Source organism: Amblyomma mixtum, chromosome 5, assembly GCF_055824585.1.
Source record: "Amblyomma mixtum isolate Tamu chromosome 5, ASM5582458v1, whole genome shotgun sequence".
Taxonomy (NCBI): Eukaryota; Metazoa; Arthropoda; class Arachnida; order Ixodida; family Ixodidae; genus Amblyomma; species Amblyomma mixtum.
The window spans coordinates 91,438,767-91,464,857 of record NC_143016.1 but is presented as its reverse complement, the minus strand read 5'-3'; the positions used below and the strand labels follow the sequence as shown (position 1 = coordinate 91,464,857).

Sequence of the window (26,091 nt, the reverse complement as noted above, 5' to 3'; positions counted from 1 at the left end):
TCCTCGATTTCGGCTGGTCGCTGGCCGGGTCGGGGTCGTGGGGCGTCGTAACGGAACCCTCGGATGCCCATTCTCCTGTATGGGCAGTACCGGAGAATGTGGCCGGCTTCTCCGCTCGTAGGTCGGGCGAGTTGGGGCGAGAGGGTGGCGCTCCAGCGCAGCTGGCTAAGGGCGATAGGGGCTTGGGTCCCGTCGTCGAGGTACAGGATGGCGCACTGCTGCGGCGTAAGTCATAGCTGGAGGCTCCAGAGGCTGCGTGGTAGGCTGGAATCAGGTCTTCCGGCGAATAACTCAAAGGGCTGGCGTCACGACTTGCAGGGGTTGTCCGGTACCTGGAAGGCTACCCCGCACCTCCACCAGATGTCACGTTGTAGTGACGGCAGTCCAGCGGTCAGGAAGACACCAACCTGTCTTGGAAACAAAGCTCTTTATTTGGGCTGACTTGCGCCCAAAAAAGAACTGAATCATTCGGTGACGGTGTAAGCAACAAACGTGCTCGTCGGTCGTCGAACTACGAATGTCCGCCGCTCGCGGCATCGCTCAATTTAAAGCCGGCAAGGAAACTTCCAGATAACAGGTTAAAATCATCTACGGTAATCTGGAAAAACCTAGATGCAGCCTTTCAAGGCTGCGAACAATCGAGATTAGACTGGTCGCTTCTCGCGTCACGAACAAAAATGATAACAGCCCTTTCCTGCAGCCTTGAGCGTGAACGAACAAACACTACAATGATACGTGGCAATATGGGCAATAGGAACCAAATGCCGAAATAGCCGGCACTATTTATTAGCCGTTAAAATCAAGTGGGATAAAGAACCAGTATGACCAGGCAAGCAAACTATCGATTACACGCAGGTAGAAACTGTATTTAAAAGTGTCCGTAGGGGCAAAATAAGGCACGGTGTTCACGTGAGTGTAACTTCTAAATTTAGATGGTTCAGCAGAAATTAGGTAATCATTTGAAGACACCCGGCCCGAATATTTGATAACCTAATCCATGAACATAAGTGAATCAGTACGTCGGCGATGCGACAGCATTTTTAAGCCTAACGATGAAAGCGCTCAGCGAGGCCAAAAATTCCCATCAAACCGGCAGCATACAAAGCGAGCGGCTTTCTTTTGAATTTCCTAGAATGAATTAATATCTCATGGTTTGTGCGGAATCTAAAAGAAGAAGCATACTCTAGTAGCAGCTGCCTCAGTGATTTATGTATTAATGACGCCATATCTCTCACAGCTGCAGTTATTCTGCGACGCAGGCAACCTTTTACCTTGGCTTTGAGTTTATTAGATCTATGCGTTTCGACCATGGCATATCCACGGTGTGAAAACAAGACGAAGGTATTTAAATTCATAAATTCTCTGGAGGGAAGTGTTATTACTTGTTAATATTATTTTTACATAAAAATGGAAGACGCCGCTCTATGAGTGGAAAACTTAACTGTTTTACGGTCCTTAATTTTCATTTTCCAGGAATCCCATCAAGAGCTAAGTTCAGAAAATCATTTTTTATGCTTTAAATGGTCATCACTCTAACAAATTCTTTCGAAAAATCAATGAAGTCTGAATCTCTTTAATTCCCGCATCGAAGTTATCGCAAATGTCATGAGTGATTTCATTTAGCTTGGTCAGATTGCTTAATCCCTTTCTGAAGCCGTGCTGAAGATTGCTTAGTATATTTTGTGAATCAAGATATATCCCGTAATGTGTTTGTAAATAAGGTTCTATGAAATTTTACACGCACAAGTGGTTAATGAAATAGGTATATAATTAGATATATTTTCCGGCCACCGGTCTTGAATACGAGAAATTTGAGCCACTTTGCAAGACTACGCAACTGTACAGGAGGCAAGGGACATGAAAATATGACGGCAAGGTATACCGACAAGTCCATAATGAGTACCGCACCAAAACTAATTAGGGGCGCAGTCAGGCCCAGCAGACTTAATGCCGAGTTTCCAGACTAGGCTTAAAACACATCCTTCACTACCATAATCATCATTTAATGATACATCTCTACGAGCATTGGTGTCTGGCTGGAGGAGGTTATTGCCGCAGGAATATAATGACTGGAAGTAGTCATTAAAGACGTTTGTTATAAGGAATTAATCATTTCTAGATTGATCGTTAGTACCTATTGTAGTTGCGGCCGTAGCATTTGGTAAACTAAACGACGAAAATTTACGCCGGCTAGTCTTCAGTACGCAGACCCTGCAGCTGCTTTCGGAAGAAGGAATCCTTACCAGAGATCATTTTCAATCGAAGCTCCTCTCTGGTTTTAGTAAAACGTCATCGTCATCACCATCATCAACCTGACTGCGCCTACTGCTGTGCAAAGGCCTCTACCATCTCTCTCTAATTAACCCTGTCCTTTGTTAGCTGTCATGGCTTAATGATTTCATGATCGTTTTCTTACGTCTGAGTCAGAATGCAAAACATCTTAGATGTAATATTACTCGCTTCGTCCAGGGAAGTTTCACACCTTTTCTTCTTTATTTTATGAGCCCCGCTGTGGTGGCTCAGTGGTTGCGGCCCTCGGCTACTGGCCCGAAAGACGCGGGTTCGATCCCGGCGGGGGCAGCCGAATTTAGATGGAAACAAAATTCTAGAGGCCTGTGAACTGTGCGATGTCAGTGCGCGTTAAAGAACCCCAGGTGGTAGAAATTTCCAGGGCCCTTCACTACGACGTCCCTCATGGCCTCAGTTGCTTTGGGACGTTAAACCCCAATAAATCAATAAACCAATGTTCTTTCTATTATGAGGAATAGAACATTGTATACATTTCTGGCCAGGTATTCGAATTAGCTCACCAGTGCGTTAACAACACAAGAACTCAGTGCAACAACTTCTTCAAAGATGTTCAGCCAGAATGACAATAATTGAAACATTACCTTCATCGGGATTAAAATCTTAAGGAAATAAAATAATTACTTGATCAGCAGAGGAACTTGGTGGCCGTTAGAAAACGCCAATTACGACATGTGCTTTCTCCCGTTGAAGTTTGCACCAAGCTAAGGCTGAGCTTAGCTTCAACAATAAGATCGAAAAGCTTCGAATGGCTGATTTCCTGTGTTCTATCGTTTGCAGCGTAGCACAGACCCTCCTTCAAAAAATGAAAGGCAAGAAGAAAAAATTCCATGCTGAGTCGGTATCAAGGCGACCCCAAGTGGTCCCCTATATTCACTGAGTGGCGCTCAGCTTTAAGAAGGTTGCTGGCCGATTCGACATACCTGTCGTTTTCTCCGCGGCCAAAAACCTGAGCAGGTTATGCTCGCGGTTGGGCCAGAAGAGGAAAGTCCTGTGCGAAAAGAGGCACGGCAAGCATTTTGTATCCTGTGCCGTCGGAGTGGTGTACGAAATCCCACTGACGTGCGGGGGAGTCTATATAGGCCAGACGGGTCGCTGCAGCAACGACAGGGCTCGGGAGCAAGAGAAATCATTAGAGAACGGAGGTGGATCGAATTTTTCCCAACACTGTAAAGATTGCAAGTGTGAGCCAGTGCTTTACGAAATAAGGATTCTGGGCAGGAGTCACGATCAGGTGGCACGTGAAATTCTTGAGGCTTTTATGATCTAAAAAAAGGGACGCTCTTGTGTTAGCGACTAATCGGTATCCCTCCATCGAAATGAAGTATCTTTCCTTGACAGTTTTTGGTGACGTCCTGTACTGTGTGAATTTTGAACCCTGCCTTTCTAGCGGCTGTTTGTTGTTTGTTTAGGTGGGTTGTTAATTTTATTATTGGTTTTGTCTTTTTCGTTTTGTTGTTTTCTGGTTCTGACTGTTTTTGCTTCATATGCTTGACTCTGCTTTTGCTACGATTGGCATTTGTTTTTGTACTTTTTATTTTTATTTTTGGTATTTCATTTCTGACTGCTTTTGCTTCTCAAGAATAACTTTTCTGTGTTCATGATGTTGCTGCTTCTTTTCCACGTGTTGGGTTCAGAGCGATGATGCGATGAGTCTCATGCTTGAGCTGTATGTATAAATATGCCACCTTTCCGTGTAATAAACAGTTGGTAGTGGGCGCGTGTGGTGTTCCTTTCTTATTAGCGTCGTTGTTGCGCCAGCGTTCATTTTATCATGCACCAACTCGCCCCTCAGTCCGTTATTCTGAAGTTTGCACCATACTGATTCTATATCACCCGCGCGAAAACTATACCAAAAACATCGTTAGAAACTCAAAGAGATCATTCGATTCGGATAGTTTTTCTACTTCAAAGATACGCGCCGCAAAGTCAGTGTCAGAATGAATGAAGCAAAGATTCACTTCTCATTAGAATGATTTTATTTATTTATCCTAAATATGCTTGCACACAGTGGGAGGAGGATAACACTCATGTTCAATAAGGAAGCTACCGTGAAACACAGACAGACTTTACAAAAATTCCCCAAGAGGACAGCAAAGCTAAAAGAAAGAATTACAATAAACAAACAAAAGTGCATGCCATCGGCGACCAATCTAGTGAATGAACAAAAAACAAGCAAATTGCAATATACAAACTAGACCACTTTAATTACGCTATTGTCGAAAAGGCGCGTTCTAAGTGACGAACATCACCAGTTCGATAATCAAATCATCATGATTGGTAAGGAAAATGGTTAATCGTGAATGGGCAAATGAAATAATGGATGCTGCAGACAATCTGTACGGTTTGACTGTTATTGTGTTCAGCGCAAGGAAATATGCGCATATCTGATTTAATAAGTGATTATTTGGGTTATGATTGGTAAGGAAAATGATTAATTGTGAATAGACCAATTAATTAATGAATACCGCAGAAATTCTGCACTGTTTGACTTTGTTACTGTGTTCAGCGCATAGAAATATGAGCTTGGAAGATTTAATGAGTTATAACTCGGGTTGTGGCATCTCCTAGAAAAAGGTACAAGAGAGAAAATTTTTAGTTTGATTTGTGGAGACAAAGGGTCGCCACGGTGATTATTCTAGGCAGTCATTGAATTCGCTGCACAGCGTCTCGATATATATCGATCAACCTTCATTTGCAGTCTATATTACTTATTAAGATGGATTGATATCAGCTCCAGGTATGTGAGGCATACTCGAGCTTCAAGCGGGCGACGGAAGTCGCGGCAAGGAGCTCGTTCTTGTTAACATGAAGTAATATGCGGTGAATTGCAGCCAGAGTTTTATATATGTTAGTAAAAATGTGATGGAGAGAAATGTGCCATGAAAAGACAACCAAAGACAAATACCAGTTTAGTTAACTGTGTCCCCACAATGTTTGCCTTCGTCATTTATGACATAAATGCATAGCAGTAATCTTAAATGGGTTGTAAACCGTATCAAATTGATTTTTTTTTCTTCTTGGCATCTGCTAATAGTGTAGCTTTATGCTGATCGTCTTGTAGATCAATGCAATAGATCTGTAATGGAATTTACTTGACACTACGTCACGCAATCGCCCGCGAAATGTCTCATTGCGGATGCTGTGGCATTATCTGGGTGACTGCATGACTAATAACACCTGCATAAACATTGTCAAGGACTTGTTATCAATTAGGAGATAAACTATCGCCAAACTCGGCCATTCGCATTTTCTAACACACCTATCATAAACACTATTTCAGTTTGTTAACGTTGACCTTTCACTTGGCCAAACATAATTAAAGTAAAACTGTCGCGTATCTGTCACATCGCTGAAGGGGCAGTCTCGTTATTTAATTAAGAGATGTCCCCGAATGCAACAGAAAAAAAAACGATTATTTGAATTATTTATTCTTAAATTATCTGCAGTGCAATAAAAGTAAACAAGAGATGTCTCCGAATGAAACAGGAAAATAACAGTAATTTGAATTTTCTATTCTTAATAAAATGTCTCCAGTTCTATTTATTACTGTAGTAGGGCCGAAGACGTGCCTCTTATTCCTTGCTAACGGTCCCAGTCTGGTGATGAATGCGACTTTTGGATTTTGTGCAGAACAGGAGCGTTTACGCTCAGGCGTTAGAAGGTATTCGGAATTAAGGTTCGATGGCAACAAACAAAGTATGTTACCTTGACAACACCTACACAATATTGCAAACCTGGACGTCTCCTGGAAGCGAGAGCATTGCATGATTTCCGGATCAAGAGCGGCACGAAATAAGCCTTCGAAGCAGCTGCGACATTGCTTCTTGGGACCCATTAGAACGTCTTTCGCAGTATTAGCTATTTCGAGAGCAAGAAATAAAACCTCAAATTCAAAGCAGACATTTTAGCCAGTGTTTAAAGATCGCTTGACATGTTCGTCATCACGGTAAAGGTAACTGAGAAGAGAAGGGCAAATGGACAAGGCAGCGAAAGGTGTTGAAGAGAATGACATTTTGTTCAAAGTCAAAGCATTGGATAAGCCCTGAGAATAATTAAGTACTAATGCTACAACTTAGTAAATGATGGAGTGCCATTTCCTACAGATGGCTTGATAGAATAATTGAATGATGAGTGCCAAGATGGTGAGGTGCAATGATGTTCTAGAGACAATCCAGGAAGAGAACGTCGTATATAAGCAAATAACTTAATTGCATGTCTGTGCTGCATGGGACACGCTATATGACCTAATGCACACTCCACTTTTACAGGCACATTGCTGAAAGACTCTGTACGATGTTTACAGCACCCACGCTAGACATGTACGCTGGGTATTGAAACAGAATATGCTACACTCTTTCGATTGAGCACCAGTATTCGCAATACAGGTTGTGCTTGTCCTCAATGGCGCCGTAAGTCGCTTATAAATGCAACATTCAGACAAACTCTGCGGCAAACGCCGAATTTGTCTTGAAGAAGAATTTGTCTGCGGTAAACGCAGAATTTGAAACGCGAAGAAGTATATGCGGTAGTCTAGATTGATTAGGAAGGGCTCCAGAGACGATTGATTTCTTTACAGGCATATATTTTAGCTGTCTGGGACGCAACTGACCTCGGGCTGGAAAATCGCTTGTACTTTCGATCCTGAATACCAAGCGGGCCCCGTCAGCTCTCTTATACTTCGGCCACAATGCGTCAGCGAGCTTATATAGACTGAAATGTTGCTGAGTGGCTTGCAGCTGTAGCCCAGTTATACAGGTACTTAATGTCTAGAGAAACTGGCTGGCGATTGCTTTTCTTCAACAGAAGGTACAGAGTTTGCCACGATACTTAACAAGCCAAACGTGCTTTACCCGAGCGGTGAACTGAGATTTACCTGCTTTTATGCTGACAGAAACGACAGGCATTTATGAAACACTCGTCTGTGCGATGGCTGCTCGTAACAGGTGCCAAAATGAACTCAGAATAATGGTTCTTTTAGTTTCTAAGCATCGCTAAATTTTAGTGCTAAATGTGTTGTACCTTTGCTTCGCCAAGATATTTTTTGCGTCACGGAAGTCATTGAGGACCGCAAAAGACTTGTTAAAAAAGCGCTATGTCAATAGAGATATAATCAACACCTGCTGGGATCGCCGCCACCTTGAACAGGCGCGCAGGTGAGCGCCAAGCGAGCAGTCCACCAGAACGTGGAAGTGATGCTTGCTTAACAGTCTTAACCAGAACCTGGTTCCGAGGGCCCGCTTCTTTCTTTTTTTAGGACTACCAGTGAAATGAGACCTTGTTTCGAAGCAAAGTCTAATGCTTAGTATTATTCACCGGCCGCTAGAGGATAATAAGAATTCGCATAAGCCTTCATAGTTCTCAGTATAATTTCCTGAGCGTAAAAAGATGTGCAGAAACGAAGGCGACGACGCCAGATAACTGGAGTAGCTACCGGAGTTCGGGGATACGAATGGTGACACAAAGAAGCCTACCGTGCAGAGAGTCTTAGAGACAACAGGACTTACGGCTCAGCTCGACGAAAGAACAGAATAAGAAGATGGAGCCATTTTAAGTAGCAGCCGAAGAGGACTTCGGAAGAGGTTTATGAAAAACAACTTTCGTCCGCGATTGATCTATGCGAGTGACTGTAGACCGGAAAATATCTGAAAGAAGTGCCTGATCACTCGAACAGCCTTCTCCAGCGAGAAAGCGATTAATTCGACGCCTTCACAGTTCTCCGAGCATAGGGACAGCACTTAACCGGACGCGAACGGTGCTCTATGCCAGAATAACGTGGTTTTAGATGCCCATGATATAAAAACAACCTCCTCGTACTTAACTGCATTCGGGAGCGCTTTTTGTTCGTGAGGCTGCCCTTCACGCAGATAAGACGACTAGGCAACGTCATTGTCAGTTTCGGCATGGTGGTACGTGTGACATGTGTTACCTCTGCCCACGTTCACAATGATGTGTTCTTTTCAATTTCATGAACAGAAGGAATATGCATTTTTTCTATCTGTAATTACTTTTGCGAATGTATTTTTTATAGCAACCTTTATTTTTATTCATCTCAGAGAGAAATATCAACCGAATGTCGTCAGCCAGGCCTCGGGACGTTGGAATATGGCAACGTCTCTCTACATATCGCCGCAACTGTCCTTGTCGTAAGCCAGCACAGCGTACTCGCAGATGTCCATGAACTTGTCTGTGCACCGCTGTGGATCATGCTTGACTTCGTCCGTCACCCACAACATGCACTCTGTGGTAAATAAAAAAAAAATTATATTCATTGGACCGTGCTAACGCAGAAAAAAGTCAAGGCATAGACATTAAAGTGGCCATGACAGCCAGCTTTCGAATACAAACTGTTTTTTGGAGCTTGATCCCCATACGTCATATTACAATTCATAGTACAAATTTGAGTACAATGGTGGGGTGCATATTTTTACAAGTAACTTTTTTCCCCGCAGGGAGGCGTCTGCAGCATGCAGACGCTGGTGAGTGGCGACACCACGGGGTTAACCCGAGCATCCGCAGGGACATCCCCGCAGGGGGATGATGGTGAACAATGCGTCACCACGGACCCGAGCATCCGCGCTTAGCCGTGCGTGGCATCGCGGTGTCCGGGGAAAAGGGGATCCTGGTGGTTGAGCCGATGCCGAGCGTTTGGACCCTTAAGGCCCCTCGGCGGAGGCAACACACCACTTTGGCCCCAGCTTCCTGCAGACGGCACCTCCGGCCTGACCCAACCGGAGGAAATCGGCAGTCGCCTTTTCCTGTCCTCCCCTCTATCTTTCACTTTCCTATTCGCTTTCTTACAACTTTCCTGTATCCTCCTCTCTTCTTCGTTTTTTCCTCTTTTTCCTGGCGGCGAGGGTTAACCGTGTGTGACCAACTACCCTGAGTTGAGTCATATTAGGTTATAGTTAAGGTGTACAGCTGGCGTAGGCAGGACTTTCTTTCAAGTTCCTGTCGCGTCCCCTTGTTGGGCTCCATGGTGGGTGGCTGGCACCATGACCGAAAAACATCAATTTTTTATGGCTCCCCCCCTTTCCAAACCTGATCGCTCTCTTAAAAGAGTGCGGAACGAAGCAGAGTACTTTTTTTCCAAAAAGAAACCAACATTCGCCAAATTCCATGTCGTCCACAGTGAAGTGCAAGATAAACAGGCCAGAATTCTATCCCCCTTCATCGTATCGAAATGCTTAACAGAAGCTTTGGGCCCCGGCTACAAAGTATCAAAAATGGCCAGCGGCGATCTATTGCTGGAACTCCGAGATAATGTTCAAACTTCCAAACTCGCAAACATAGTGTGTATGGGGGAGACACCTGTCTCCATCACAGCACACCGATCCCTCAACACTGTCCGTGGCGTCATCTCCGAAAATGATTTTCTACATCTCACAGAAAAAGAAATGCTGGAAGGCCTTTCCGATCAAAACGTCATTGATGTGTACCGAATCAAAATCCGCAAGGACAACAAAGATGTAGATACCAAACACCTGGTCCTGACTTTCAACACATGCACATTGCCAGAAACCATCGACGTTGGATACCTCAAAGTAAATGTTAGACACTATATCCCTAACCCCCGAAGGTGCTTTAATTGTCAACGGTTTGGACACGGATCACAGAGTTGCCGAGGCCGCAAAACTTGCGCGAAATGCGCGTCAAAGGACCACCATTCTGAGGAATGTGACGCAGCTCTACGCTGCGCTAACTGTGAAGGCGACCATGCTGCGTACTCCAGGGCATGTCCGTCCTGGAAGAAGGAAAAGGAAATAATCACCATAAAAACAAAGGAGAATATATCATTTCGAGAAGCAAGAAAGCGATTCGCAGTCACGAACACTTTCTCTTTCACAGCGAAACCAAACTTCGCTGATGTGGTGCGCAGGGGCGTAGCACCACACAGCACTCCTGCACCTGCCGCGGCCACTTCCACCGCGCCTGTGGCAGTGCCACCCACGCCCCAGGCAGAGACAGCGAAAGCTGCTCTGCCAACCCCAAAGCAGGGAATGCCGGCCCATGGGCCAGCATCCCGCAGGACTTCCCCCCGTCGGGGGAGGCCTGAACCCCACACGCCCGCGGCTTCACCGCGGTCTTCCATCACCTCTGACGAGGTGATGGATCTAACCCCCAGCCCGCCTGCTTTACAGCGGCGGAACAGCTCTCTTGAGCGGAAGAAGGACAGGGCCCTCATAACGGGCCCAGAAAATAAGTAAACACTTTATTGTCCCTACCCCAAACATAAACATGGCTTTTCTAGTTCAGTGGAACTGTAGAGGATTGTTGAGAAATTACGATGACATAAAAAACATTTTAGGGTCAATGTCACCCGTAGCCTTATGTCTCCAGGAAACCAATCTAGGTCCACAACATATGAACATCCTGAAGCATTATAAAACTTTTAGACGAGATCGTGAGCAGGCAAATAGACTCTCGGGAGGCGTCGCGATTGTCGTACAAAGCGGCGTCCCTGCTCAAGAGATCAGACTCACAACAAAACTGGAGGCAGTTGCGGTCAGCATTGTCAGCTACAAAACTATAACTATCTGTTCTGTATATCTTCCTCCACATATAACATTAACAGTCCGTGACCTACAGGAACTCATCAATGAACTGCGAGAACCATATCTAGTAGTCGGGGATTTTAACGCTCACTCCCCTTTTTGGGGAAGTGAGCGCTATGACTCTAGGGGTCAAATAATCGAAGATTTTATCCTCACAAATAGTGTATGCCTTTTAAATACAGAAAAAGCCATATACTGCTCCCCTGCCTCAGGTAAAATGACCTGTCTAGATTTGTCTTTTAGTTCACCTTCTGTTTTTAACGATTTTAGCTGGGACGTTATTGACAACCCTTATGGCAGTGATCACCTCCCTGTACTAATCACTTTAACATCCACACCGGAAATAATCCCCACAAGGCCACGGCGCTGGAAGCTTCACCTCGCCGACTGGTCGCTTTTTAGAGCAAATGCAAATTTAGAAAATATACTTTTAGATAATCTCTCCATCGACCAGATAAACGAAAAGTTCACTAACTGTATCATAACTGCCGCACTCACAGCTATTCCTCAGTCGTCAGGAGTAGCGCGACAAAACCATAAAGTATGGTGGACAAAGGAATGTAAAGAAGCAAAAAAACAGCAAAATAGAGCGTGGGGTAAATTCCGCAGATATCCGACACATGAAAATCTCTTGAATTTTAAAAAGGCAAAAGCTAAAGCTCGGTACGTCCGTCGCAGTGCCGAGAAAGCTTCATGGCAAAATTATGTTTCATCTATCAACAGTCAGATCCCATCTAAAAAAATGTGGGAGCAGGTTCGAAAATTAAATGGCACCTTTTCACCATTCACAATTCCTTTTTTAACAACACCCGGCACACAAACAAGCATAGAGGAACAGGCAGACATATTAGGGGAACATTTTGCTGCAGTCTCAAGTTCATCTCACTATACACAGTCTTTCTTAAAATACAAAAACACAGCCGAAAAACAAAGACTTCCAACTAGTGGAGGGGCAAACCAAAAATATAACAGTGTGATTACCCTCCAAGAAATAAATACAGTACTGTCTGCTGGAAAAAAAACCGCTCCAGGACCCGACCAAATCCACTACGAAATGCTGGCCCATCTCTCTCAACCTGCCGTAGAAGCACTTTTAAGGTTCTTTAACACAGTTTGGATATCGGGAAAAATACCTGAAGCCTGGAAAAAAGCTATTATTGTGCCGCTTCTTAAACCTAGTAAACCCCCAACCTCTCCTAGCAGTTATAGACCCATAGCCCTGACCAGTTGCCTCGCCAAATCCTTCGAAAGTGTTCTAAATATACGACTAACCTTTGTTCTTCAATCCTGTGAACTTCTTGATATCCACCAGTGTGGTTTTAAAAAGGGATGCTCAACTACAGATCACCTAGTCCGTCTCGAAAATACAGTCAGAGAAGCTTTTATACACAAACAACACTGTCTTGCAGTCTTTTTTGATTTAGAAAAAGCATATGATACAACCTGGAGGTTCGGGATCCTCCAGGACTTAGCTGAACTTGGCATCCGTGGCAGAATGCTGAACTCCATTAAAGACTTTTTATCTAACCGTTCATTTAATGTCCGTCTAGGCTCAACCCTTTCGAGGGATTTTATTCAGGAAAATGGAGTGCCTCAAGGATGTATTTTAAGCACAACTCTTTTTATTGTAAAAATGAATTCTCTTAACAAAATAATACCAAAGTCTGTTATGTATTCACTTTATGTGGACGACCTCCAGATAGCTTACACATCCTCCAACATATCAACATGTGAAAGACAAATACAGCTGACAATAAATAAACTGACAATATGGGCAGACAAAAACGGTTTCCGATTTTCACCACAGAAAACAGTGGCCATTCCGTTTTCACTCAAACGAGGCTTACAGGCAGACCCCACCCTACACCTGAACGAAATAGATTTACCCGTAAAAAATGAACATAAATTTCTAGGCATAACATTTGACAGAAAACTCACTTTCCTGCCTCATATTAACGCGTTAAAAAAGAAAACTTCCCGATCACTAAACATACTCAAAGTCCTTTCGCATAAACACTGGGGTTCTGACAGAGCAATCCTTCTAAAAATTTATCGTTCCGTGGTACGATCCTCATTAGACTATGGTAGTATAATATATGGTTCAGCAAGACCCTCGTACTTGAAGCGACTTGACCCAGTGCACAATTTAGGTTTACGTCTTTCAACTGGTGCTTATAGGACGTCGCCTATAACCAGTCTTTATGTTGAATGTAATGAATTATCACTTACAGACAGACAAATCATGCTCACATGCTCATACATTCTAAAAATCCGTTCCCTACCGAAACATATCTGTTACGAAATAGTTACAAAGTGTCCATCCAGAACACTTTTTAATAACAAACCACAAACTACCAGGCCACTCCTCCTGCGTTTTGAAGAGATGTGCGAGAGTCTCGGGGTACTAAACACGTTGCCTAACATTGCGCTCAGAGGAGAGCCACTACCTCCATGGTACAACTTTCCTCCAATATGCGACTTCACTCTTACACAGTTTCACAAAACGCAAACCCCACAACAACATATAGTACAAGAATTTCTCGCACTCGAGGTAAAATACAATGGTTTTACGGACTTTTATACGGACGGTTCAAAAACAGATGCCTACGTAGGAAGTGCAGTAGTACGGGGTCATGAGAAAGAAATAATCAGACTTCCACAGTGTGCATCAATTTTCACAGCCGAATGTTATGCTGTAGGCTTAGCCGTAAAAAAAGTATTAAATGAAAACCTCAGAAACAGTATAATTTACACAGACTCTCTTAGTTTACTTACAGCTCTCCATTCTAGAAATGCAATTACTCCGATCCTCGGTGACATCATACACAACATAGCAAAAGCCATAGCTCAAGGAAAAAACATAAAACTTTGTTGGGTGCCGAGTCACGTCGGAATTAAAGGCAACGAGAGAGCAGACCTCTGCGCTGCGCAGGCTCGTAGCAAGCAAATAACGAAAGTAGATATTCCCTTTAAAGATTGCATGAACTCGGTACTTTGTGAAATAACGAAAAAATGGCAGTCTGCCTGGGACAATGAAGCCAACAACAAACTACACTTCATAAAACCAGTTTTAAGAGAATGAAAATCCTGCACCCACCAAGAACGCTTCAAAGAAGTCATTCTTTGTCGTCTTCGCATAGGACACACTCACCTGACACACAATTTCCTACTGACAAAAAAAGATCAACCTATTTGCGAGGAATGCGGAGTTGAAGTTACGATTAACCACATTTTATTCTCTTGTACTAAATTGGAAAAAATAAGGAAAAAGTACTTTACTCAATTTTATAACGAATACATCCCTTTTCACCCTAAACTGCTTTTATGAGATAATGCAATTGTTGATATATCACATGTTTCTAGCTTTCTTAAAGAATCAGGATTTCTTAAGTATCTCTAAATGTGTTTTACCCACTGGTCTGTTTTAATTCTAATGCACCTCGGCCACTTTCTCACTCCCGAGAAGACGGCTGAGGTCCCTATTCCATTGGTTGGGGATCTCGAGATCCTTGCACAGCCAAGGATGGCTGCTGAGGTGTCCAACCCTCTTTAAAGCTTTGACCGTAAGTCACTTCTAAACTTTTGTCTTACGTTTATACTAGGTTGCATGAATTAACTTTTTAGGCCCTTTACACCACCGTTCATTTAGTCTTTTGTATAACATCCTATATAAAACAATTTTCTTTACCCCGAGCTTGGCGCATGATAGCCTTAGTTGCTTATGCGCCATTAAACACAACACAACACAACACAAGTAACTTTTTGGTTCTTTTCAAGAATATTGTGGCTCTCGCGTCAGAAGCGCATACCCGAATCGTGTCATCTGCTCAGTGCCGTTTTCTGCGTTGAGGTTCTTGCATGCACGCCATGGACGGTGGCCATTACGTAAGCTTTTATTCAGTTTAGCGAAATCAAACTACCTTTAATTTAGGCAAAGCGGAAAGTTGGGCAAGTTGCACAACGTTCGAGATGTAAAAATAGCGCACAAGGACACAAGGGACGGAAAGGAAACGACGCAGACGAGCGCTAACTCGCAACTGAGGTTTATTGCTGACACGCGCAATATAAGGTAGTCACTTTAAAAACATACAAACAAAAACAACCACACGCAGTCCCTCCTCGAAGACCAAGTCAGAGGGACAAAGAAAATGGAATTGAAGCATCAGGCGCCACTCATCGCTGTGGAAGGATCAGTTAAAAAACTGTTATCAGAAAAGGAAGTCAATGCAACGCTGAGGCTACGAAATCGATTTCGATTGTTTGTTTTGTTTGTATGTTTTTAAAGTGACTACCTTATATTGCGCGTGTCAGCAATAAACCTCAGTTGCGAGTTAGCGCTTGTCTGCGTCGTTTCCTTTCAGTCCCTTGTGTTCCTTGTGCGCTCTTTTTACATCATGTACCTTTAATTTCTTGCAAACCTTAAAAAAACAACTCGAACTTAGCTATCCTCGAAGAAGTTTTTTCCGACTTCAGACTGTCGAGGGAACCGAAATTGATGGCCTCATGCTGAAATAAATGAAAATTGACACGTTTCGTAAGTGCATCTGAACGAACGCCGAGAATGCAGTCGCGGTGGCGTTGCCTACTACTAACTTCATTCCCGCTGCTTCGCCGTATTAATAATTAAAAATTCAAGTTAGGACCAAGCAGCAGACAAGAAACCTTTGCGACATGGAAGAAGCAGACAAAATGGTCGAATGGGAGGACTTCCCAGCTGTGTGCATGCTTAAGAATCTGTCGGTGCGCGGGTTAATAGAAGGTACATAGTTTTCGGCTGGGTGCTAAAACCAATGCAATTCTAATGCAACACTAACCGCACCGACGAATAGCCGCCGCCATTTTTTTATAACTCCAACCCGCAGCCGCCGGCGCGACTGCTACAGCCGCGCAGGATATGTGCTCCTCGCTTTTTTCTACTGTTTGTTTGTTAGGCAAACAACTCGTGTGTTCACTGAGCGCTTCCAGTTTAGAGTTCAAGTACCATTTAGCATATGCTGTGTGAGCATGGAAATCTGCCGCGCAAGCGCTGATTACGAATTTTGCACCACGGCGCTGATGTTGTTAAGGTAGTTATGCAACAGTACTTCTCGTTGTCATAGCACAAAGCGCTAGATCAGCTATCGTTATCAGAAATATTATCTGGTAATGCGCAGAAGTTCTTCCTTTGCTTGCTTTCACACTATTCAAACCTGCAAGAAGTGCTGATGTTGTGATCGCTTGCGTGGGAAACACTTCGTAGCCGTGTTCTTCACATCTCATACAACCAGCGCTTCCCGCTAACTGTATCCATTTTCTTCCATGACACTAACACTTCTTCTTCATTTACTTTATGAAGAAGTATGTGCGGCGACATTTTAAAATTCTTTTTTCAAGCTTCGCCTACGAATGCCGCGTGCTTCCTTCATCATTGCTCGGCAGACAGGGTCAGACCACGATCGCACGTCCTTCGTTGTGAGCAACCGTCGATTTGAGTTTACTGCTGCCAGAACTACGCTCGATGGCGATCTGCATTTTTTGAAATATCCCGCAATTACCGAAATCGTACACACGAAGCAATCTTGCGGGTATCGCAAGGCTTACAAGGGGACATGTCTCCGCAGAAATCCTAGCGAAAGTTCATAGCTGGTGAGTTCTCAAGCGTAAGCATATTAAAGGTAGCCACTCCCGTCAACTTTTTCTACTACGAATAAAGTACAGCTAAGCGGAGCTATTGAAGCCGTGACCTCATCAGGAATGAAGTTTTCACTCGGCCGCCGATCTACCCATCTCCAATCAGGCGACCACCCGCCAGTCGGTTTCGTAGCCGTCGCTATCCTGCAAACGTATATAACTACGACCATAGGCGATCGTTGTTGCTGCTTTCATCGCTTCTGCCCGCATAGTGCGAGAGACCGGTGCCTGAAGGTAGGCATCTGCCGACCAGCCCATTGAGCGATGGCGTCTCATCGGTGTAGTGTGCTCTCTCCTTAACAATATTAATAATAATAAAAATGTTTATTTCGCCCCCTTGACTGCTCTAGCGGCACTATGCTTTTAACTTTACAATACGAGACTACAATACGGACGACAAACAACGTAACCCTTATCACATGTTCGTCAACTACTGGTATATGGAAACAGCGACTACTTTGATCCCAAAGAAAGAACATGTTCAATGTCCTTTGAATTTCCAGCTCGCTTTGCAGAATGCGCTGCAGCCTGCATGCTGTTGTAGCGTAATCCCAGCATTTCGATATGGTGGTCACTGGCGGTGGAACGAGTTTCTTGATCGTGTTTTCGATTCTGTTTTTGGAATATACAGTGCATCGAGTGCACTCCAACTGTTCACGTAGTATCACAGGCTCTTGTACTGTTCAGTGAGGTATAAAACTGGATTTCATCCAGCACCCCGTCATGACCTTTTTAATGGTTCTTATGATATTGTGACTCCCACTAAGAGGCTATGCCGACCACGCAGGTGACAAAGAGAACGAAGTAGAGGTGGCTAGTGCTCCAGTTGAGCGATGTACTCAGTAAACCAATCCTCGTGACAATCAGGTTGAAGTCACTCAGCGTAAGGTCGCCAGAAGACATCCCCAGCTCGAACTTCCGTGGAGTTGTCGCCTTGTTAGTCTACCATATTCCGTTCCCGTGGTGCCGCCGAAGGGCAACGCTCTGAGGTCCTTTATAAACAGTTTGTGGCCGCATTAAAGTGAGCCACGTTCATTCCCGGCAACAAACCGGCTTCGGCATGAACGAGTACCAACGGGTGAGCCCCTACAAATTTTGGGATTCCTCCACCCCGGTTGTCAGTGTTATCTTCTCGCGTACCGAAATGGCCCTACCCTGGTATGACAACCACGAACATATTTTCACTACCTGGGAGCTGTTAGATCTCGCGTTCCGTCGACTAACTTACTCGGCATTCTGAGCTGGCAGCCTTACCCTCTCGTACCGCTCATCGTGGGTGCCTTTTAAGCTCTCATCTAGAGTTCTCCGCCGTGCACCTCCACGAGATATCATTAGCTACCGTAACTTCCTGTTCGCCGCCCACTCTGTGAAGAAGCTTTCGGGTGCTTACGCACCAGGCTTGCGGCTTTCATAGAATGACCATCGCAGAATGAATGGTCTAGCTCAACCGAACGATCACCAACAAACTGTCAATATATATCGATACAAATCCTTCGAGTCCTCTTACCCTGTAGCCCTCACCTTTGATGACACTGCAGCGTGTATGCCCCTGTAACGTGATGCCAAAATTTCGATGGTGGTCGTTCTTGATGTGAGGGATTTTACGATCTTGATTTAGTGTATGTGTCTTTAGAATATACAGCTTGTCAAGGGCATACGAACTGAGGGAATGGCATCCGAGGCGCTCATAATATTCACTAATGTTCGGAAGTGCTATGCGTCGAGCAGTTCGTGTTGCCCGTTTGAAGCCCTACCATTTACACCACGTTGTTTAACTGTCCCTGCGTGCTTCGGCTCCTTAGGCGTGGTGTGACACTCATGAAGAGGCTATGCGAACCATGCAGAATACAGACAAAAATATGAATTGGCCACTCGTTGTCAAACTGGGCAAGCGGGCCCAGCCGGCTTCATTCGGCCAGTTTTCCTCTAAAAAAACTTTGCTTGTAAAAATAGCATTGTGCGCGCTAGTGCTCTAGTCTGGACAACATTCAAACCTGGATAAACTCCGCCATTACCTGCGATTGTTTTTAAATCTTCATCACTGGCATTGTAACCTTATCTCCAACATAACCATGCCCCCGTAATGCGCTTCAAAATAGATTATAATTTTCTAATTAGTGTAAGTCATCAAATCTGCTGAAATAAAACGCATACAAGACCACACTCCTCGACTTCCACATCCTTCTTTCCAATTAATTTGGCGAGGACCATTTGTTTGATCACAATATCATTGGTGCATGAGTAAAGCGCGCAAGCACTGTTATAACAGCACAGAACACGACAACAGATGCCAAATTTTGAGCGTCGTAGAATTACATTGTGTTAACTTACGTTCAGTCTCCTTGTTATCGAAGGCTCCCTTTATGTCGAGTGCTACCACAATGTGTTCGCCGCTTCTTGGTATATCAGTGAGGACATCCTCCTTTAATTGTAGGAGTATACGTCTTGCGTGGACAGTCCCCTTCTGAAGCCAAACATGGCATCAGGGTAATATCCCTTGTCGTCCATGTAGTTTGTGATCCTTTCATTAATCACCCTCTCGTATATCTTCCCTAGACAGGAGGTTAGGAAGATTGGTCTCAGGTTTTCAGTTTGGAGTCTTTTACCCGGCTTGGGTATCATAATTACCTCTGCATGTTTCCATTCCGCCGGCACGATTCCTTTTTCCCAGATAGCGTTTAGGTGCTTCGTAAGCTCGGCGATGGCCGTGTCTCCCATGTTTCTAATGGTAGCGTTATTTATTTTGTCCTTTCCGGCTGCCGTATTCTTTTTTGCTTCCCCTATGGCTGCCCTTACTTCCTCGTCGGTGATTGGCCTATCCATCTCGGGGTTGTTTTCGCCGGTGTATACTTGGTCTTGCTTTGGGTGCATGATTGTGCCGTAGCATTTTTCCCTCAGTGCTTGTGTTAGTTGGTCTTCCGTTCCAGGGAAGGTGTAGAGTAATCTTTTCATGGACTTGCCGCTTTCCGTTTTGGTTTTTGTGGGGTCTATCAGAGCTCTTAGTATATTCCAAGTTCGGGCCGTGCCTAGTGTTCCTCTAAGTGCTTCCGTGAACTGTTGCCAGTTTTGCGCGGCGATGCTGTCTGCGTGTTCTGATGCCTTCTTAGTCAGTTCTGCGATCTTCAGCTTCAGTTTCCTGTTGTGTTTTTGCTGCCTCCATCTCCTGATAAGGCTTCTTCGTGCTTCCCATAGGTGAAGAAGGTGGCTGTCTACGTCTGGGTGTTGTTCCGTGCGAACGATCATCTTCGTGTATTTTTGTCTGACCTTCATAAGCTCCGTGCACTACTCTTCTATGTTGGTTATCGGTTTTATTATTTCGTCGCTGTGGTTTCTGAAGCCATCCCAGTCTGTGATTTTGGCAGTCCCTAGGCATCTCTTCATTTCTCCTGCGGCTATTTCTAAGTTAAGGAGGAAGTGGTCGCTCCCTAAGGTTTCCATTGTATTTTCCCATTGGATATTCTCGTTGTTTTTTGAGAAGGCTAGGTCAGGCGTGGTGTCTTTGCAGACGTTGTTTCCTATCCTCGTCGTAGTTGTGGGGTCGTTAGCTAGCTCCATGCAGTATTTTTCTGCGCTTTCTGCTATGCTTTTACCTTTGGCATTCAGTTTTTGGTACCCCCAAATGGGGTTTGCCGCGTTAAAGTCTCCTAGAATCAACAGTGGGTTCTGGCCTGCCATATCGCTGGCTTTTTTGAACAGTTCGTGTATTCTGGGGTTTTTTTGTTTTGGGGGGCTGTATACGTTTATGATGAAAGCGCTGTCATCCGCTGGTTTTTCTGGTACAATTTTTAGCACAGTGTGGTGTACGTCCGTATCTGGTATGTTGGTTTTGCAGATTGCCGTAATTGACTTATGTACTAAGGTGACGGCCTTGCCGGAACCGTCTCCGTCATACATCTCGTATCCTGCTATGCTTGTTTAAGCCCTAGCCCCGTATTCTTGGATGGCAATGATGTCCGGCGGTTTTTCTTGGTTCTTTATGAGATGGATTAACTGAGTTTTTTTTCCTTTTATTCCTCTACAGTTCCATTGCCAAATTTTCAAGCTTCCTTTCTTGTTTATCCTTGTGTATTTGCCGTTAGACATTTTGTATTCTTGCTTCCTGCTCATCGGAATGGATGGGCCTATTGCTCATGTGTTCTCTCATGCGTTTGCTGTGTGCTTCCTTCGTTGTAGTCGCTACTTTCCCTTTAATGTAGTTGTATTTTCCGTCCATTTTCTCCAGGTCTTCACTGACTTTGACATGGTGTTTCATTATTGCTAGCAAAGTTGCTCTCACCATCTCCTGATCGAGTTCTTGGATTTCTTGTAGTTGGTGTTGTGCCGCCTTTATGGCGGTGGTGGTGGTGAAAACTTTTATTTTGGGAAAAAGAGTTTGTGAGCCACAGAGTGGCCCCGCTACATGGTCGGCGTCCCTAGTCCGGGACACCGCACGACGAGGCCCCGTCTCTCGCCCGTTTCACCAGAGCCCTTTGGGACTCAAGCGAGGAGCAGTTGAGGAGGGCAGTCTCCCATGCCTCTCTGGAAGGGGTAGGGGAAGGGGGGAGGTGGAGATTTTGAGTACATGCCCACACCATGTGGAAGATATCACAGGTCTCCCCACAGTGTGGGCATCGCCCATCCGTGTTAGGATCGTAATGTTTTATTATTGCAGGACAGAGTAGAGTACCTGTCTGCAGGCGCCTTAAAGTTCGCTCCTCCGTCTTACTCAGCCCTTTTGCAGGGGCCGGGAAAAGGCGGTGGTTGTCGCTATAATGTGTTAATATTTCCCTGAATCGCAGCAGCGGCTGGTTAGTTTCCGAGCCAGAAGAGCTGGGATGAGGAGCCCGGTGAGTAAGCGCTCGGGCAGCCGCGTCAGCGGCCTCATTACCTCGTAAGCCCTGGTGGCCAGGAGCCCAAATGATTCGTTTGGGTGTTGGATCAGTGGCAGTCCGTCGTAGAATACAAGCAGCTAAGGGGGAGATCTCCCCTGCCAAGTAATGTTCACATGCTTTTCGGGAGTCCGTGATGATTATTCTCGAATTGGCGTGGGCGGCAGCAAGCGCTATCGCTACTTCCTCGGCCCGCATTGAATTCGGGGCTCGAAAGGAGAGTCCATCAACGTGCATTTCCTGGTGAACGACAGCGGCCGAGTAAAATCCCGTGGGCGATGGCCCTGCTACGTCAACATAATATACACCGGGTCGGGAGCCGTGTTGTCTCTCAAGAGCCCGAGCCCGCGCTTGTCGTCTGTTTTCATGCATGTCGGTGTCCATGTTACGGGGGAGCGGGGAGACCCAGAGCATATGGCGCCATAGTACTGGGATACGCTCCGCCTCCTCTGGAGTGCAGTGGTGTTGGATGTGTAAGCGGTTTAGCAGGCGGCGCCCAGGAGCCGTCTGCGTGAGCCGCGTGTATTGGTTCACGAGGTGGGCCTCCCGCAGCTCCTGGTAGGAGTTTAGCACCCCAATGCCTTGAGTTTGGCATTAGAGGTAGCCACCGGGAGATCCAGGGCTCGCTTAGTTGCCTCGCGGATGACGGCGTCTATTTGCGCCTCGTCTTGCTTAGTAGTGCGGGGATATGGCACGGCGTAGAGGATCCGGCTAGTCACGAAGGCATAGACGAGCCGAATTGCGTCCCTGCGCCGCAGATCACCCCGCTTGTTTGAAACGCGGCGGATCATGCGCCCTACCTGTTCGCCTACTCTCGAGTTTCGCAATAGTGGAGTCCGGTCTGAGTCTCTGGTGAATAAAAAGGCCCAGAATACGGAGCGCCTCCACCTCTCTAATAGGACCTCCTGACAGAGAGATGTGTATTGCTGTCCTATCCTTTGGGTTCGCTCTGACATGCAGAAGCTCTGATTTCGCTGGAGCACATTGGAGCCCACAGTCATTAGCATACGCATCGACTATGGAAGCAGCCTGCTGAAGGCGGTCCTCCATGTCCCCAAGGCTCCCCTGAGTGGTCCAAATTGTAATATCATCTGCATATAACGCGTGTTGAATGCCTTCCACCCGGGCCAATTGGCTTGGGAGGCGCATCATAGCAATGTTGAACAGGAGCGGTGATAACACTGCTCCCTGAGGGGTACCCCGTGTTCCCATCATGTAAGGGCCGTATTCCTCGCCCTCAATCCGAAGAAAGGCCTGGCGATTAGACAAGAAATCTCTTACATACGCGTAGATCCTAGCCCCACAATCGGTAGAACTCAAGTTGGCCAGGATGCTTCCGTGTTTCACATTGTCGAAAGCCCCTTTCAGATCAAGGGCGAGGATGGCTTTGTCATTGTGTTGCATAGTTGTGGGTCGTATTACATCCCTGTGCAGCTGGAGAAGGACATCCTGTGCAGACATGTGAGGGCGAAACCCGAACATGGTGACTGCAAAGAAGCCCTTACTCTCCAGGTATGGAGAGAGGCGATCCCGTACCATCGTCTCCATAAGCTTGCCCGCACATGAGGTCAGTGATATGGGCCTCAGGTTGTCCGTATTCACGGCCTTACCTGTTTTAGGGATAAACGTCACAAGTGACGTTTTCCACTCGGGAGGGAGTGGACGCCCGTCCCAGATCTGGTTGATGTATTCTAATAAATGAAGGTAGGCTGAGTCCGGTAGGTTCGCCAACAGGTTCACTGTTATGTGGTCCCGTCCCGGAGCCGTACCCCGGCGCATTTTTTCTAAGGCCGCCTTAAGGTCGTGCAACTCAAAAGGGGCATCGAGTGTTTCATTAGGCCTGCCAGAGTACATGTACTCTGGCCCAGGCGGGTCCTCCATACGACAGAGATATCTGTCGCACAGAGTGTCCGCAAGTTGCGCCATCGTACCTTGGAACCCTTGCAGAGCCCGCCGGAGCTGCTTTTGCGTCTCCCCTCTCGTTTGGGAGGGGTCGATTAGACTGCGAAAGAGACGCCACGTCCCCTTCGAGCTCATCTGATGAGCTGCGGCGTCGCAGCGTGCTATCCAATTTGAATCTGAGAGCTCGGCAGCATACGCCACAGCCTGCTCTGTGAGTTTAGCTATGCGGTCGCGTAATTTGCGACTAGTTTTCTGCTTTTTCCACCGTTTAGTTAAGCTCCGGCGCGCCTCCCACAAATGCAGGAGGTGGGTGTCCACTGCGGGGATCTCTTCGGTGGTTTGTAGTGTTGTGACGTGTTGTTTCTGAATGTTGTATATGTGGTTAGCCCATTCCGCGTAGCCGCCGGAAAATAGTACGGAAGGGATAGTGTGATTCCGGAATTTGTGCCAATCGGTCAGCTTGGCCTGACCCCATTTTTTGCGCGCTGCCTTTGCCTCGAGTGTAATCCGGAGAAGGAGGTGATCGCTGCCTAGAGAATCTCCCAAGTTCTCCCATGCAGCCGCTCTAGCATTTTTAACGAGAGAAAGGTCTGGACACGTGTCGCGGGTTACCGAATTCCCCACTCGAGTGGGATACGCGTGGTCCGTGAGCAACGTGAGGCTGAGGGTGGAGATGAGCTCCGCCAGCTTACGTCCTCTTGCCTGTTCGAAGTGGTAGCCCAAAGGAAGGCTGGGAGCATTGAAGTCTCCAACGATCACTAGAGGCTCTTTGGCTGCCAATTTTATCGCGCGAAGGAAGATTTCATTGAAAGTTACGCGCGGCTTACGCGGAGGGCAGTATATGTTGAGGATATGTATTGACGGGTCGCGGCGTCTGAGAGGCAGTACTCGGACCATTGTATATTCTTGCTCGGTACTCAAGTCTAAGTCGACCTGAACTACGGTGTAAGCCTTATTCACCAGGATGCACGTAGAGGGGCCCCCCTGAAAGGTGCTGTAGCCTGATAATTTAGCGTCTTTGCCGGGCTCCTGTAGGGCAATGAGCGCCGGCATGTCACCTAGGGACTGCAGGTAAAGCTGGAGGTGTGACCGCTTTTTCCAAGATCTGAAACCCCTGCAGTTCCATTGGATGATCTGGAATTTTTCAAAGTTTTTAGCATGCCTATTACATCCCGCGACAAGATGGCTGCTAGCCATCTTGTCGTATTTATTTAAGGGTGATCGGAATAGCTCTGACCGGGAGCCGGCGCAACCCCAGTGAGGGGCCGCACCGACCCACCAGCTGCCGATCCTGAACCATGTTCCTCCGCTGCCTGACGGAAGGCTGTCTTACGTTTCAGGTGAGGTGATTCGCAGCTTGTGGCGTTCTTAATTTGGGTGCTGACCCAGGGCTGCACGGCTTTAAGGACCGAGTCAGTGAGCTGGGCCATAAGGTCGGGAAGTGCTTGCGTTAAAGCTGCCTTGAACATGTCCTGGAAGGACTCGCGGACTGCTGACATGATTTGGTTCGGGAGGGCCGCCACTTGCTCCTCCAGTTGCTCGGTTTGGCGCTGCAGTGCCTCTAGGCCGGCGACGCGACCAGCTGATCCAACTACCGTGTCCCCGCTCTGCCGCGAGACGCTAGTGAGGCAAGATGTTACGGATGATCCGTCATCCTCGTCGTCTGGCTCAGCTTCTTGCATTGGTTCAGATGACCCGGCCTGTTTGGCCTCTAATTCCTGAATTTTGCGCGCTAGAATTTGTTTCTGGCGCCTGAGCTCCTCTACCTGCTGCTGTAGGGCGGTTTCGGTAGGGGAGGGACGGGTAGGGGAGGGACGGGTAGGGGGCCCGGAGACTGCCCTACTCCAACTGCTCACCTGTGGTTGGACGGGTGCCAAGGGCAGGAAGTCCCTGGCGTTGAGGACCGGGGGCGCCGCCTGGGTCGCGGACTTGACAGGTTTCGATGGCCCGGTTTTGGCCTTGGTTTCCTGATCGGCTGACGCTTTCTTGGCCTTGGGCGGAGGAGCCTGCTTGGGCCCCGTCTTTGTCTTCGGTTTGGATCCTGATGGGGAGCTGGGTTTGATGGGTTTCCGGAACCGCCCGGCACAGCCAGGAGCTCCGGTAGGGTGGCCGCCTCCGCAGATGAGAAAACTCGGAACGCATTCATGTTCCGCCGGGCCGTCAGGAGTGGCATCGGGAACCTGGACTCCGCAGCGTTTGCAGCGCCCCGGCTGCGGTCGCGGGCACGCATCGGCCCGATGGCCCACTGTGCCACAGCGGTGGCATGCAGGCACTGTTTTCTTGTACAGGCGAACAGGGAGCCGTTCGTAGCTGTACAACACCGTCCGTGGAACCTTAGTCCCCGCGAAGGTGATCACCGCAACCGGGGTTCCCCCCAGCTTGCGCACAGACACCACATTTGGTTCCGCACAGAGTTTTCTTTTAACGGTTTCAGACGTTTCGTCAGGCGAAACACTCACGACGCCGCGACAGAACGCACCGGAGAGTTTGGGGTGTCCCCGGAACGGTAGCTCGCGTTCCCCAACCCGCAGCACAACATCCCGGAGTAGCATCTCCGCGGCGTCGACTGATTTCAACGCACATACTAGCACGTTTTGGTCCCAAACAGGCCACACCGCAAGTCCTGCATTTGCGTCGTCCCCGAGGATGCTGCGGATTGCAGCGCCGGCTTGTCCGGGACCAAAAGTTGCTCTGAGGTCGACCGTGTTTCGCGGTTTCAGCACCACGACGATGTCGTCTTTTTCGATACGCGGCGTGTTCTGCAGCCGCCACCGGAGTTGCCTGGAGCG

General features: G+C 46.7%; 1 protein-coding gene across 1 annotated transcript in view; it reads right to left on the bottom strand.

Annotated features, from left to right (window-relative positions):
* LOC149343017 (uncharacterized) overlaps positions 1-25,422 on the bottom strand; it is a 75,436-nt gene extending 50,014 nt beyond the window's left edge. The window contains exon 1 of the transcript XR_016283087.1: positions 25,159-25,422. The gene's annotated coding sequence lies outside the window, so the exon portion shown is untranslated. The remainder of the gene's footprint in view (positions 1-25,158) is intronic.
* Positions 25,423-26,091: the final 669 nt, after the last annotated feature.